This window comes from Lissotriton vulgaris, chromosome 4_1 (genome assembly GCF_964263255.1).
Source record: "Lissotriton vulgaris chromosome 4_1, aLisVul1.2, whole genome shotgun sequence".
In the NCBI taxonomy this organism is placed as follows: Eukaryota; Metazoa; Chordata; class Amphibia; order Caudata; family Salamandridae; genus Lissotriton; species Lissotriton vulgaris.
Window position 1 is genome coordinate 1,197,276,846 of NC_141691.1, and position 18,371 is coordinate 1,197,295,216.

An 18,371-nucleotide genomic window follows, 5' to 3' on the forward strand; every position below is an offset into this window, starting at 1 on the left:
ATTTTAGATAAATTCAACAGAACTTTTTCATAATGAAATATAGTACCCTACCAAATGTGTAACCAAAATACACATATAAACATACACTAAAATATACTTAACTTCCTTTCCACAGACCATTAAAATCAATAAAAGCATCAAGCAAAAAATACATCTACTTTCAAAGTCTACAACTTTACAATTGGTAAGTACCTAAAAATTTTACATACATAATTAATTACTCTTTTATCAAAAAACATGTTCTAATAATATTTAATACACCCTTTCTAGAGTTACGAAACCAACAATGACAGAAGAAGCAAGATTTGTAACATCTCAGAAAGGAAAATTTTTGTTATGCTATATGGGGTATACTTATACTCAGGAAAAACAAAAAGACCTGAAAGTAAACTGGAAATGTACTAAGTATTACTCTAACAAATGCTATGGCCGTGCAACGACCAGAGAAACAAGTGTAATTAATACAACTGAACATAACCATCCACCTAATATCTCAGAAATAGAGGTTAGATCTACTCTAGAAAATATTAAGGAATTAAGCAGCACCTCTGACCTACCAACAAGTGTAATACGTAAGGAATTACTACCTAGAGTACCTAGAGAGGCAAAAGGTCAGCTACCAACAATAGCTGCTATAAAAAGAACCATAGCTAGGACCAAAAAATCCACAAGACCAACAACACCAACTCATAAAACTTTTGAAGAAGTCATAATTCCACCTGAGCTTACCATAACTCATAATGATGAACCTTTAATCTTCTACGATAACAACAACAAAGATAAAAGGATAATAATGTTTGCTACAAACAACAACCTAAAAAAATTTAAAGAAAGTCAAACATGGATGACGGATGGCACTTTTACCATATGCCCTAAACCATTCTATCAATGATATACTATACATGGGCAATTCCATAATACGTGCATACCATTTATCTATTGTTTGTTACCAAACAAGCAAACTTCTACATACACAGAAATATTAAACAAAATAAAAGAAAAAACAACAGACTTCTTTCCCCTAAAAATTATAATAGACTTTGAACAAGCAATGATGAATTCCATCCTTAAAACATATCCGCACACATCCATACAAGGATGTTACTTCAGCTTTAACCAATGTCTATGGAGACATTTGCAAAAATCAACACTTAGGGGTCCATTAGGATGGCGGGCGGGCTTTGGCCGCCCGCCACCCTAACGAAGAAGTGGTCCACCCGCTAACAGTGCGAGGGTCCCGACATAGGCATTAGGATGTGCCCGCCATGCAGGCGGGCGCATCCTGTATGTTTACCATTGCAGCGGGCGGAGCAGAATTCTCCGCCCGCCGCAATGGTAAAAGTGCATGTTGTGCTTTTCAAAGGGCAACATGACAGGCACCGTGCGGTGCCTGCCATGTTGCACTTTGAAATGCGGGGGGTACCATAGGTACCCACCATGTGCACCCCCCAAGCCACGGACTCCCAGGGGGCCCGCAACGGGCCCCCGCAGGGAGTTTCCGCATGCCCGCCACGGAAAGGCATTGTCCACAGCCCATTGTAATATGGCGGCCGGTATCTAACAGACACCGCCACCATGTTACTGGTTTTCCACCCCGGCCGCAAGGCGACCGGGGCGGAAAAGATGCGGGCGGTGTTTGTCACCGCTGCGGTCCCTCGTGCCATACTAATATGGCAGGGGGGAATTGGGCTGATGATGTCGGGCGGATTTCCTCCGCCAGGCTGGTGGTAGCCACCGCCAGCTTGGCGGAGGAAATCCGCCCGACATCATAATGGACCCCTAAGTGTTGAATATGCAACCAATATTACATTTGCATACCAAATAAAACACCTAATAGCCCTATCATACATGCCAATCACCGATGTGGCTGAACACTATAACCTTTTAATAGAAAGTCCTTTTTATACACAAAATGAACAAAAACTAGCTCCACTTTTGGATTATTTCGAGGACACCTGGGTGGGGAGACTACACAGGTCAGGCCACAGATGCCAACCTAAATTCCTAGGTGGTGTGGCTCACTGGTTAGAGGCGGGAGACCCGGAAGCAGAGAATGGCCCGGGACCAGGGTTCAATTCCCGACGAGGCAGGGTCGTGGACCAGGGTCAGCGGACTCGATAATTCTCGCCTCGGTGCCTACTCTAACCAGGGATCACACTCTGCAACTCTGGGCATTAGCTTGCCTCATCTCTACAACGGCCCTCCACATTCGCCGGGGATGCCTGGTTTCACCTTGGAAATACCCAGTAGGGACCATCTCACAGGGCTAGCCAGGACAGGTTCCCCAGCGGTCTACAGCACCACAACGCCTCAGGGCAGCAGTGCGCTTTATAAGACCACATACATTACATTACATACCTTGGTGGAATGTATATCTACCAACCCTGAACCAAGAAGCCAAGACAAACAATGCAGTGGAGGGTTGGCATAATGCCTTCCTATCTTCAACTGGCCGAACAACTCCTACACTACACAAACTCCGAACAGCAATCCAAAAAGAAAACGTTTTCAAGAATTAAGAATGGAGCAATCTGTCTTACAATTAAAACCCAAACTATCAAGAAAAACTGCCCAAATGTACCAATATTTACAACAACAAGTACAACTTTACCCTACAACAAGAGGACTAGAATACTTGAAAATGATAGCCAAAGCACTTAACTGAAAATACTAACCATATAAAATAATCAAAATCCTAAAAATACCTTAAATATAACCAAACACATCTCCAAATTATAACATATTTATTTTGTCTAATAATTTTAAATATTAAAAAAATATGTAGACAAAATAAATATCTAACTAAAATAGAACATTTCCCAAACCACAAAAATAATAATATAAAATCACTTACCTTTCACAGCAACGTAATTAGCAAATCCAAATATCCATAACAATCCATGTAGTAATAAATCCACAGCATTAAAAAAATATGCCCAATAAAATGAAAAAATACAACTGTGCAAAATACATCCAACATCCAAATAATTCGATAATTCTGAATCCATCAAAAACCCTAAAATGGTACAAAATTTAAATAAACGCTCCAGGAAACCCGAAAAATAAAGGAAGTGTAAAATACATATCGTTTAAAACAACTGAAACACACTTCTTTTAAAAAAAAAAAAAAGTAACAGCTCGGAAAACGGAAAAGGCTGTATCCAAAAACCTAGAATAGAATAATAAACATTCCCAACCACATAAAACTTAGAATGATACATTAATAATGACCATAAAATACATATTATAAACCAAAACTAAATAAACAGCCACAAACACAATAACTCCAAGGCCGTAAATCGAGAAAACGCAAAGAAAACGGAAAAACTGAAAAACTTACATAACCAAATACATACTAACTAAATCCTAATATAGTAGTCCACAAACCCTAAATTACAAACTACTACCTTCCAAACTTAGTTAAAAATGTAACGAATAGCACTCTTACCTTCTCAGACGCGAAGTAGTTTCCAACCGCGAGCTTGAATGTTCAAAAATGACCCAAAAAGACTAAGGGGCCCATTAGGATGTCGGGCGGATTGCCTCCGCCAAGGTAGCGGTGGCCACCGCCACCCTGGCGGAGGCAATCCGCCCGACATCCTTCCCTGCATTCCCCCCCGCCATATTACGATGGCGGAGGGGACCGCAGCGGTGAGAAAGACCGCCCGCCTGTTTTCCACCCCGGTCGCATAGCGGCCGGGGCAGAAAAGGGAGAACATGGTGGCGGTGTCTATCAGACACCGCCAGCCATATTAGAATAGGCATTTGTCAATGCCTTTCCGTGGCGGCATTGCCGCCACGGAAAGGCATGCGGTGTTCACTCGGGGGGGCCCCTGTGGGCCCCCAGAGTGACGGGCAAAGGGGGGTGGCACACGGGGGGTACCTGTGGTACCCCCCTGCATTTGCATAATCGCAGCGGCAGGCACCGCGCGGTGCCTGCCGCCTCGGTTATGCAAATGCGTGCATTTGTTTTGAACATTGTGGCGGGCGGTGCAGTGAGCACCGCCCGCCACAATATTAACTTGAGGAATGCGCCCGCCACTGTGGCGGGAGCATCCTAATGCCATTGTCTCCATTAGGGTGGCGGGCGGACTGTTTCCGCCTGCCATCCTAATGGACCCCTAAGAGCGGTTACAAAATAAAATAGTATTACCAAAGAAATAGAGAAATAATTGTCAAAAACATTTATTTTACTAGTAAAAATTTAGTAAAACTGTAATACATTATTTTTCTACATTTATGCAATTTATTTTTGTTTTTTCTATAACTATTATTCTATTCATATTTTTATTAATATAACATTAAATATTATTAAAGTTTAATATTTAATGTAATAATTACGAAAACATGTTGTTAAAATTGTGAAACTAAATGTATAATTTTCTGTATTTATTTAAACATTTTTACAAATGACTTTAATTTATTAATATTAATAATATAAAATAATATTAATAAATTAAACATGTAACTGGTATTATAATTAAAAAGTGTTATTAAAAATATGTATATTGTATGATATTAACAATATATCATATCTATGTTGTTATTTGAAAATATATCAACATGTATAACATATTTTGAACTTCACATTTATATGTTAACAATTTAATAAAATGTCATTTAATAACAATTTTGAAATATTTTTATTTTTCTTTAAATGTATGTACTCTATATATTGTAATCTTCAATGTATTTTCATTTACTATATTATTTACATATACCTAAAATGTACTTTACTGAACAACTATCCAAAAACTTAAAAATTATTTTACAATTTACTTATATTTATTTGTTTAAATTGTATATTCAATTATAAAACATGTATTATTTGCTTTATGTACTATATGAACACATAATAAAGATTTTTTTTTAAAACTGTGTAATTTTTGTCTAGTACCTATTATAAAATCATGACTACCAATATATAAAAATACATTATTAAAAACTTTATATATATAGATATTGAACATAGAAAAATATATACAATTTTTTTTGTCAATTTACTATTCACACATATATCTATATTTTATTGAGGTAGGTGCTGGACACTGAACATAATACATTTACTAAACCAACTCCAATATAAATTACATTTGGGTTAATACTAAACACTTAACCTATTTAATTGACTATTCCAACCCCAATCTACATTTAATTAGGGTAGCTGCTGGACACTGAACTTATTTATTTTACTATTCCAACACCAATTTACATTTAATTAAGGTAGGTGCTGGACACGGAACTTATTTAATTTACTATTCCAACTCCAATTTACATTTAATTAGGGTAGGTGCTGCACACTGAACCTATTTAATTTACTATTCCAACTCCAATCTACATTTAATTAGGGTAGGTGCTGGACACTGAACCTATTTAATCTACTATTCCAACTCCAATTTACATTTAATTAGGGTAGGTGTTGGACACTGAACCTATTTAATTTATTTTTCCAACTCCAATCTACATTTAATTAGGGTAGGTGCTGGACACATAACCTATTTCATTTACTATTCCAACTCCAATTTACATTTAATTAGGGTAGGTGCTGGACACTGAACCTATTTAATTTACTATTCCAACTCCAATTTACATTTAATTAGGGAAGGTGCTGGACACTGAACCTATTTAATTTATTTTTCCAACTCCAATCTACATTTAATTAGGGTAGGTGCTGGACACTGAACCTATTTAATTTACTATTCCAACTCCAATCTACATTTAATTAGGGTAGGTGCTGGACACATAACCTATTTCATTTACTATTCCAACTCCAATTTACATTTATTAGGGTAGGTGCTGGACACTGAACCTATTTAATTTACTATTCCAACTCCAATTTACATTTAATTAGGGAAGGTGCTGGACACTGAACCTATTTAATTTACTATTCCAACCCCAATCTACATTTAATTAGGGTAGGTGCAGGACACTTAACCTATTTAATTTACTATTCCAACTCCAATTTACATTTAATTAGGGTAGGTGCTGGACTCTGACCCTATTTAATTTAGTATTCCAACTCCAATTTACATTTAATTAGGGTAGGTGCTGGACACTGAACCTATTTAATTTACTATTCCAACTCCAATCTACATTTAATTAGGGTAGGTGCTGGACACTGAACATATTTAATTTACTATTCCAACTCCAATTTACATTTAATTAGAGTAAGTGCTGGACACTGAACATATTTAATTTACTATTCCAACTCCAATCTTCATTTATTTAGGGTAGGTGCTGGACACTGAACTTATTTATTTTACTATTCCAACTCCAATTTACATTTAATTGGGTAGGTGCTGGACACTGAACCTATTTAATTTACGATTCCAACTCCAATCTATATTTAATTAGGGTAGGTGCTGGACACTGAACCTATTTAATTTACTATTCCAACTCAAATTTACATTTAATTAGTGTAGGTGCTGGACACTGAACCTATTTAATTTACTATTCCAACTCAAATTTACATTTAATTAGGGTAGGTGCTGGACACTGAACCTATTTAATGTACTATTCCAACTCCAATCTACATTTAATTAGGGTAGGTGCTGAACACTGAACCTATTTATTTACTATTCCAACTCCAATCTACATTTAATTAGGGTAGGTGCTGGACACTGAACCTATTTTATTTACTATTCCAACTCCAATCTACATTTAATTAGGGTAGGTGCTGGACACTGAACCTATTTAATTTACTATTCCAACTCCAAATTACATTTAATTAGGGTAGGTGCTGGACACCTAACCTAATAATTTACTATTCCAACTCCAATCTATATTTAATTAGGGTAGGTGTAAACATAGAACCTATTTATTTTACTATTCCAACTCAAATTTACATTTAATTAGGGTAGGTGCTGGACACTGAACCTATTTAATTTACTATTCCAACTCCAATCTACATTTGATTAGAGAAGGTGCTGGACAGTGAACCTATTTAATTTACTATTCCAACTCCAATTTACATTTAATTAGGGTAGGTGCTGGACACTTAACCTATTTAATTTACTATTTCAAATCCAATCTACATTTAATTTGGGTAGGTGCTGCACACTGAAGCTATTTCATTTACTATTCAAACTCCAATTTACATTTAATTAGGGTAGGTGCTGGACACTGAACCTATTTAATTTACTATTTCAACTCCAATCTACATTTAATTAGGGTAGATGCTGGACACTGAACCTATTGAATTTACTATTCCAACTCCAATTTACATTTAATTAGCGTAGGTGCTGGACACTGAACCTATTAAATTTACTATTCCAACTCCAATTTACATTTAATTAGGGTAGGTGCTGGACACTGCACTTATTCTATTTACTATTCCAACTCCAATCTACATTTAATTAGGGTAGGTGCTGGACACTGAACCTGGTTAATTTATTAATTGAACTCTAATCTACATTTAATTAGGGTAGGTGCTGGAGACTGAACCTATTTTATTTATTATTCCAACTCCAATTTCCATTTAATTAGGGAAGGTGCTGGACACTGAACCTATTTAATTTACTATTCCAACTCCAATCTACATTTAATTAGGGTAGGTGCTGGACACATAACCTATTTAATTTACTATTCCAACTCCAATTTACATTTAAAAATGGTAGGTGCTGGACACTGAACCTATTTAATTTACTATTCCAACTCAAATGTACATTTGATTTGGGTGGGTGCTGGACACTGAACCTATGTAATTTACTATTCCAACTCCAATTTACATTTAATTACGGTAGGTGCTGGACACTGAACCTATTAAATGTACTATTCCAACTCCAATTTACATTTAATTAGGGTAGGTGCTGGACACTGCACTTATTCTATTTACTATTCCAACTCCAATCTACATTTAATTTGGGTAGGTGCTGGACACTGAACCTGGTTAATTTATTAATTGAAATCCAATCTACATTTAATTAGGGTAGGTGCTGGAGACTGAACCTATTTAATTTATTTTTCCAACTCCAATTTCCATTTAATTAGGGAAGGTGCTGGACACTGAACCTATTTCATTTACTATTCCAACTCCAATCTACATTTAATTAGGGTAGGTGCTGGACACATAACCTATTTAATTTACTATTCCAACTCCAATTTACATTTAATTAGGGTAGGTGCTGGAGACTGAACCTATTTAATTTATTATTCCAACTCCAATTTCCATTCAATTAGGGAAGGTGCTGGACACTGAACCTATTTCATTTACTATTCCAACTCCAATCTACATTTAATTAGGGTAGGTGCTGGACACATAACCGATTTAATTTACTATTCCAACTCCAATTTACTTTTAATTAGGGTAGGTGCTGGACACTGAACCTATTTAATTTACTATTCCAACTCCAATCTACATTTGATTTGGGTAGGTGCTGGACACTGAACCTATTTAATTTACTATTCCAACTCCAATTTACATTTAATTAGATTAGGTGCTGGACACTGAACATATTTAATTTACTATTCCAACACCAATTTTCATTTATTTAGGGTAGGTGCTGGACACTGAACTCATGTATTTTACTGCTCCAACTCCAATTTACATTTAATTAGGGTAGGTGCTGGACACTGAACCTATTTAATTTATTATTCTAACTCCAATCTTCATTTAATTAGGGTAGGTGCTGGACACTGAACCTATTTAATTTACTATTCCAACTCCAATCTACATTTAATTAGGGTAGGTGCTGGACACTGAACCTATTTATTTACTATTAGAACTCCAATTTACATTTAATTAGGGTAGGTGCTGGACACTGAACCTATTTAACTCACTGTTCCAACTCTAATCTACATTTAATTAGGGTAGATGCTGGACACTGAACCTATTTAATTTACTATTGCAACTCCAATTTACATTTAATTATGGTAGGTGCTGGACACTGAACCTATTTAATTTACTATTCCAACTCCAATCTACATTTAATTAGGGTAGGTTCTGGACACTGAACCTATTTTATTTACTATTCCAACCTCAATTTACATTTAATTAGGGTAGGTGCTGGACACTGAACCGATTTAATTTACTATTCCAACTCCAATCTACATTTAATTAGGGTAGGTGCTGGACACTGAACCTATTTAATTTACTATTCCAACTCCAAATTACATTTAATTAGGGTAGGTGCTGGACACTGAACCTATTTATTTACTATACCAACTCCAATCTACATTTAATTAGGGTAAGTGCTGGACACTGAACCTATTTAATTTACTATTCCAACTCCAATCTACATTTGATTAGAGTAGGTGCTGGACACTGAACCTATTTAATTTACTATTCCAACTCCAATTTACATTTAATTAGGGTAGGTGCTGGACACTTAAACTATTTAATTTACTATTTAAAATCCAATCTACAATTAATTTGGGGAGGTGCTGGACACTGAACCTATTTAATTTACTATTCAAACTCCAATTTACATTTAATTAGGATAGGTGCTGGACACTGAGCCTATTCAATGTACTGTTGAACTTCAATCTATATTTAATTACGGTAGGTGCTGGACACTGAACCTATTTAATTTACTATTCCAACTCCAATTTACATTTAATTAAGGTAGGTGCTGGACACGGAACCTATTTAATCTACTATTCCAACTCGAATCTACATTTAATTAGGGTCGATGCTGGACACTGAACCTATTTAATTTACTATTCCAACTCCAAATTACATTTAATTAGGGTAGGTGCTGGACACTGAACGTATCAAATTTACTATTCCAACTCCAATTTACATTTCATTAGGGTAGGTGCTGGACACTGAACTTATTCTATTTACTATTCCAACTCCAATCTATATTTAATTAGGGTAGGTGCTGGACACTGAATCTGCTTAATTTATTAATCGAACTCCAATCTACATTTAATTAGGGTAGGTGCTGGAAACTAAACCTATTAATGTACTAATCCAACTCCAATCTACATTTAATTAGGGTAGGTGCTGGAGACTGTACCTATATAAATTAATATTCCAACTCCAATTTACATTTAATTAGGGTAGGTGCTGGAGACTGAACCTATATAATTTACTATTCCAAGTGTAATCTACATTTAATTTTGTAGATGCCGGACACTAAACCTATTTAAATTTAATTGACAAATTATAAATATATAGATGTATTTAATTTTGTTATTATTTTCACTATTTTGTTATTATTTGTATTATATTGATAAAAATATAACGCATATTCATGACATTAAAATCATTACAATCTAATAAAAATCACAAATACTAACAATAGATTATTTTTTTCTATTTTTTTTATTATATAATACATTTAATATTTATATAAATAATCACCACCCTTATCCCCTATCAAACCAACATCACAATCATAAATCTCCTGAACAAATATTACATATTTAAAATTAAACATAGTTATATTTTATTTATTATATAAATCATTTCTAATTTTTAATATTTATAATCATCCCCCCTGCTTTATCCCCTATAAACACTACATACCTATCCTAATTATCAAAATCCGATTTCCATTGAATACATTTATATAAATTTTAAAAGATGAAGTAAAACTTTTTAAAACACTCACCTTCCATTTTCCCTATAAAGTCAACATCCCACTCTTGCAATTAGAATAGTATTTTTTATTTGCATTTTCTAAATACAATGTCAAAATTTAATAATTTAGAAATAACTCTATTTATTTTAATTTTTTATTAAAAACTCCCCATCCTTATCCCCTATCAATGCAACATCCCACTCCAAAAAATATATAATATTCTCAAATTTTAAATTTCAAATTCCTATTTTTATTTAATTATTTTTCAAAAAATTAAATTCTTAATGTTTAATTTTAAAACACTCCCCACCCTTATCCCCTACAAACCCAACATCCCGCTCCCAAAAATTTGATATATTTTGAAATTTCAAATTTAAAATTCCTATTTTTATTTAATTATTTTACAAAATATTATTTTCTCAATATAAAATTTTAAAACACTCCCCACCCTTACCCCCTATAAGCCCAACATCCCACTCCAAAAAATGTTAATTAATTTAAAATTTAAAATGTCAATATCCTATTTCTACTTAATTATTTTACAAAAAAATACATTCTCAAAATATGTTTTTATAACACTCCCCACCCTTATCCCCTACAAACACAACATCCAGCTCCTAAAAATAAAAATTATTTTCAAAATTTAAATGTCAAATTCCTATTTCTATTTAATTATTTTAAAACATTTATTTTCTCTACATAACAATTCAAAACACTCCCCACCCTTATCCCCTATAAACCCAACATCCCACTCCTAAAAATTTAAATTAATTTTAAATTTCAAATTTCAAATTCCAGTTTCTAAATTTATAATTTCTAATTCCTATTTCTATTTAATTATTTTACAAATTATTAAATTCTCTATATATATTTTTAAAACACTCCCCACCCTTATCCCCTATAAACCCAACATCACGCTCCTAGAAATTTTAATTAATTTCACATTCCAAATTTCAAATTCAAATTTCTAAATTTCTAATTTCTAATTCCTATTTCTATTTAATTATTTTACAAAATATTAAATTCTCTCTATATATTTTTAAAACACTCCCCACCCTTATCCTCTATAAACCCAACATCCCGCTCCTAAAAACTTTAATTTATTTCAAATTTCAAATATCAAATTCCTATTTCTATTTAATTATTTTACTAATTATTAAATTCTCTATATATATGTTTAAAACATTCCCCACCCGTATCCCCTATAAACCCCACATCCCGCTCCTAAAAATATTAAATAATTTCAAATTTAACATTTCAGATTCCTATTTCTATTTAATTATTTTACAAAATATTAAATTCTCTCTATATATTTTTGAAACACTCCCCACCCTTATCCCCTATAAACCCAACATCCCGCTCCTAAAACTATATAATACATTATAAAACTCTTTAATATTATTATAAACTATTATGGCTAAAATATTAAACATTTCTAATTTTAAAAAAATTAAACAAATATATTTTTACATGTCGATATTTTGACATTTCGATATTTTATATATATTGATATTTCTTATCTCAACATTACTTAACTCGATATTATGTACAATAGATGAAAATCGATATTTTTTACTACGATATTTACTACATCGACATTTCTTACCTTCGATTTTTAAAACTCGATATTACTGCTAGTCGACATAAGAGACTCGATATTTTGACTGTGTACCTCAACACATATGTCAGGAATTCCGGACCATAGATGTGGATATATTTGCAAATTAATGGATTCTTGAGGTGTCTAGATCTCAGAACATTTAGGACACATGTGCTGCTATGTAATTGGCTGAGAACTCCTATGAAAGACTTTCCCAAGATTCTGAAAGGAGGTCATGATAGTTAGTTCAGGATCTCTAATGGTTGTCGAAGGAGAATGGCTAGTTTTCTCTGATTCCTTTCCATCTACATCATCCTCTTTTTCTGTATGAGACTAATTGTCATTTCAGTTTGTACACGTGAAAGGTGATAGGTCAAGATTTGTTAAATTTAGTTTATATTTGCATGTTAATCTCTTCATTCAGACACACATCCAGAAGGAGGCCATTTAAACATCATAGGTATTTTTTCAGTAAATTGTGTTAGACTAATAACTTTTCTCTTGTCATTTGTGCTCCAGGAAACATATAGCAACTTGTATAGGCAGGAATTGACAGGGACCTTTCAGGAGTCACGTTGAAGTACAATGTCTGGCAATTAGGGCATTTATATCTAGTGAAATTATTCATTTTGAGATCTGTTTAAAGGTTTGGATTTAAGGAAGCCCAGTGTGTCAAAAGTATACCCTTTATGGGATTTTCCTTTAGCTCCTATTCAGAATCCTCTTCATGAACTGTTAAATCAGATAATGAAAAGTTTCTTGTAGAAATCATAACTGCAAGAAGCCTTGATGAACTTAGTTCTTTTATGCTGTTATCCTTATTTAAGGATTTCTTTAGCACAGAATTGGTTTGAGATTACAGCTAAGTTTTATCCTGAAGTTCAATTCTTTATTTCATAAAGATCAGTTGGTAGTGCTTATATTTCTTTGCTGCAATTCACAAACTGAATATTATAATTTATATCTTTGTATGTGAAAATAGCAGTAAATATATTCATCCATAGATCTTTTGATTTTAAACAGTCTGATAGTCTTTTCATAAATTTTGGTTCCACAAATAGAGGTTGCAGGCCATCTAACCCTACAATGAGGTGCTGTATCACAATAGGAAATTCTTCAGCATATACGATCTCAGAAGTGGCATTTCCAGAGTATCTTCAAGCACAACCAACAAGGGGCATATCTGCATCCTGTGCAGAGAGGGCTAGGGTTTCATTGATTAACCACATCTGTAGCAGTATTGGCGACTCCACCAACTTTCATTGCCATTACAGATTAAATTTGGTCCAAGACAGAGAATTGTCTTTTAATCTATAGGTGATACTAAAGACAAGCGATTTTATAACAACTATGAAATTTTTTGTATGCTGATGTGTTTCTATTAAAATGCATGCTTTGGTGATTAACACTTCTGTATGTGTGTTTGTATTTTTCATGTTCAAGGAACATTAACAGATCCAGATGAAGGTATTTTGTTTAGCAATATTCTCAGTTTAGTAAGGAATGGAAGAAGGAGGAAGATAAGGAGGCATTGTTTGGATTATCAGTAATCTTCATTACTATAATTCTTTCTTATTCCTACCATTACTCATGTTCGCTCCCCTCGCACCACCATGGAGCCATTTAATAGTGATTTGCTTATAGGTATTCATGAAAGGGAGTGAGGTAGGTGGGAAGTCAATTTATAGCATGTGAGCATCATCTTTGGAGGGAGTAGACATAGAAAGACTCTTGTGTAAAGAGTGTTGGGAGCTGAACGGACTCATTTAACTTGGTTAGGAAATCAGATGAGGAATGGGAAAAAATAATTAGAATAATGTTAAGTAAGTAATGTAAGCATTTGTTACTAGGGTCCAAATATGCTTAAAATATTCTGATTGTTGTATATATGTGTTGTAAATATTACAAAGGTATTTTATTGGTATATGGTTAAACTAAATGTTTATTTCTTATATGTTGTTTTGATCGTTTAACATTTTGAGTTAATCCTGCTTGCACAAGTGTAGCATATTTCTGCCTATTGGCTGACTATGTGTTTGCTTTGGCTGTCTTAGTTACATCCAAATTCATTGATACCTAATAGTCATTTCAGTTCAGTTCATAATCTTTATTCAATTTTACAAATAAAATAATGAAAGACAAGTCAATTAAAAAGACATACTCACACTCACTTCAAAATCCCGAGAGAAAATGTAAAAGAGAGAAGAAAATTGCAGGAGAGTTTAAAAACTGTAAAGCAGGCCTGACTTGAGTAAAATTCATTGGTTTTAAAATTGCCCACAGAAACCTGAGTCATACAATATTGCGTTTTCGACTGAATCCTTAAAACAACCATTATTAAAAGAATCTAGTTGAGGGAATAATTTCAGGCTAAAATAAGTCAGCAAGTGGCGTTGGTGACATGCCATATTCCAAATCAAACAAGGTTCTACATTACAGACAGGTTTTACTAAAATCGCAGAACACATCGAGAGTTTCAGTGATGCAGAATCCGCAAGGTCTGCTGCTAACTTGTCCATAAATACAGTTTCCTCCCATTTACCATTAGAGCGGACTATACTGCTCAGATTAACAAACATGTTGGGCCTCCCTAGAGACCTCATGTTATGCAAAATATAAGCAAACCACAGGATCAAAAAAGGCTTATCCAATTTTAAACAATCCTGCAATATTAATCTTTTCTTTTGTCCAGATTGAATTGCAAACTTTTAAAAGGCAGAGCAGAAGCTGGTCAGCAATATAACTCAAACCCAGTTCTTCATGGACAATTTTGTGGAGGACACTTTGTGGAACTCCCAAGAAGACCCTTAAAAATTTATTTTCTGCCACTTAAATTGAGGCGACCCCACCATACCCTCATATTCCACTGCCATAGATCACTAATGGGATGCACTTGGCCCTGTAGATTTCCAATATCGATTGTATATGAGTGCGCCCAAACCTGCAAGAAAAATTGCGATTCTCCTATTAACATGACCAGAGAATCTGGATTTCATTAAAGACACGGAGGCTAACATTATGCATTAATCCTTTAATGCAGCTCACACAGCCGCTTACATCACAAAGACTAGAATAAGAACAAAGTGACATCATAGTATCCATAAAAGGCATGTGCCAGGGAAGATCAGTCTCTTTTAAATGCTTTGGAGATTCATGAATTCGAATTGTCTGGAAGAAAATAAAGCAAATCAAGAAAGGCACAAAGTAATCTTCAGAAGAAGCAATAAGAAAAGCATAACATAAGGTTAAAAGGGCATGAAACATTGAAAACATTGTAAACCAAATCAATCCTCAATGTCCCTCCAGGGAGGAACGGGAGGGATAATGTTAGCCTCTAATGAAATCCTGATTCTCTGGTCATGTTAATAGGAGAATCGCAATTTCATTACAAGACAAGAGGCTACATTATGCATGTTGGTAGCCTTGAATCACAACGTCAGAAACATGTTCAATTGGTTTACAATAATAATGGGCAAAGGTAAAGGCATTAGACGACTGGCCATTGCGCATCTTAGTGAGTGAGCTTGAAATTTTGAAAGGTCAATACCAGTGAAGTTCATAGCCAATTTAACCCACCTTGCGATAGAGCAGGATGAGATGGGTTTAAAGGGTTTGACATAGGAAACAAGAAGTTGATTTGCATCAGGGGGTCGAAAATTAGACATCCTGGAGTCGTATTCCTTCATACAATCAACCACACAGAGTTTTTTGCAAAAATCAAAACGTGGATAGAAGATAAAGTCAGACATGGTTTTAGTTCTCCTAAAAATTTCAAATTTAACACCAAACATGTCATAACATCTATTAGAGATGTCCATAGCTTTAACATCTGAAATTCTGCGACAAGAGACTAAACAAAGAAGAGAGGCAAGTTTAATTGAAAGACATTTTCTGTTAAGAAGGGAGTTATCAGGCCAGGAGAAAAAAAGATCAAGCAATAGTTTAACATCCCAAACAGATTGATATTTAGGCCTGGGGGGCCTTTTAAGTCTGATACTTTTAAGGACTCTACAAATAAAAACGTTCTTACCTACTGTCTTACCGTTGACAATAGAGTGACCTGCGGAAATGGCAGACCTATAACAGTTAATGGATCTATAGGAGAGACCAATGTCGAAAAGTTCCACTAGGAAATTGACTATATTAATGATAGGAGCTTCCACGGGATCCAAGTCCCTTTCCAAGCACCAACTAGACCATTTTTTCCAGATGTTATTATATCTGTAGTGTGTTCCAGGTGCCCAAGATTCTCCGAGGAGTGTAAGAGCAGATGACGAAAGTCCAGACAATTGATTAGATTGCCTGACACTTTCCAAGCAAGAAGGTTCAGGTTCCCTGAAAGAACCAAGTGGTGATCTTCTCCGTTTGCGTTTAGGAGGAGTCCTTGAGAAGCCGGGATTAGGAGGGGAATGTCGCAAGAAAGTTCCAAAGCTGTGGGGAACCATGCCTCAGACGGCCAGAAAGGGGTTATCAGGACCAGGGAACACTGTTCCTGTCTTACTTTCTGTAGAACCCTTTGGATCATAGCAAAGGGGTGAAAGGCGTAGGGTCGGAGAGTAGCCCAAGGTTGGAGGAAAGCGTTGACAGCGAGAGCACCCAGGTCTGGCATCCAGCTGAAATACTGTGGAAGCTGGGAAGTCAAATGGCTTGCAAAAAGGTCCACATCGAAAGGACCCCAATAGTGGACCAGGGAATTGAAAATGGTCGGATTGAGTTTCCAATCGCTGAAATCTACTAGGAACCTCGAGTTCCAATCTGCTGAGAGGTTGGATTTTCTGGGGAGGTACTCTGTCCTCAGGGAAATCTTGTGTTCCAAACAGAACATCCAAAGTTTCCTGGCCAGATCCGATAGGTCGGCAGATTTCGTACCGCCGAGACGGTTGATATACGAGACTGCGGAAACGTTGTCCATCTTCAGGAGAACGGATCTGCCTTGAAGAGACTGTCTGAAGCTCATCAATGCATAGAGCCCGGCCGTCATTTCTAAGAAATTTATATGGTGGGAAGATTCCGAAGGGTTCCATACACCACCAGTGTCCTGGTCGAGGAGACGGGCACCCTAACCATGAAGGCTGGCGTCCGACTCTAGAACGAAGTCTGGAGTTGAACCAAAGATAGCTCTTCCATTCCAGGCGTCCAAATTGTCCAGCCACCAAGAAAGTTCCAGTCTGGCTTCTTCGTCTAGAGAGACTTGGTCTCCGTACCAAAGTCCGGATCTGAGAGCTTTGGCTTTTACTCTCTGAAGAGCACAGTAGTTCAGGGTGCCAGGGAAGATAGCTTGGATCGAGGAAGAAAGGAGACCAAGGAGCCTGGCCAGCTCTCTGAGGGATAAAGAGTGATGTTTGAGGACAAATCTGATCTCTTTCCGAATTTTGGCAATCTTCATTTTGGGGTGTAAGAGAAGACACCTGGATGTGTCCACAGTGAAGCCAAGGAACTCCAGAGATTTGGAGGGTAAAAGGATTGATTTTTCCCTGTTTATAATGAACCCAAGGCTTTCTATGAGGTTCATGGAGGTTTGTAGATCTTCTAGAATCTGAGAGTGAGATTGGACATTATCAGTATGTCGTCTAGATAGATGATGAGACGAATACCCCTGGCTCTTAGGATGGAGACTATCGTTCTCATGATTTTGGTGAAACACCAAGGGGCGGATGAAAGACCGAAAGGGAGGGCCTGAAATTGAAAAAGGCGATTGTCCCAAATGAACTGGAGACAGGACTGATGTTCTATTGCCAATGGAATGTTAAAATAGGTGTCTTTTAAGTCCAATATGACTAGCCAATCTCCTTGGAGTAGAAGGTCCCTGAGCAGATGGATGCCTTCCATCTTGAAATGACGGTAGACAAGGTACTTGTTTACTTTTTGAAGGTTTATTACTGGGCGCCAAACCCTGTCTTTCTTTTCGACTAGGAAAAGGGTGCTTACAAAATTCTTTTGAGACCAAGGAACCTCTATTATTGCGCCCTTCTTTAACATAGAGGAAACCTCTTCTTTGACGATTTCTAGATGTTCTGAAGAGAGAATCAGAGGATTGGGAGTGGTAAATTGGAAAGGAATCTCTGTGAAGTCTATTTTGAAGCCCTGAACTGTTTCTAGAACCCACAGGTCTTGAGTCAAGGATTCCCAGACATGAATGAAATGTTTGAGTCTGCCCCCGACCTTTGGAGGGGAAGAAGAAAGAAGTGCACTTACTTGAGGTGGTGTTGTTGGAAGCACCACGAGCGGGGAAGCCTCTTCCGCGT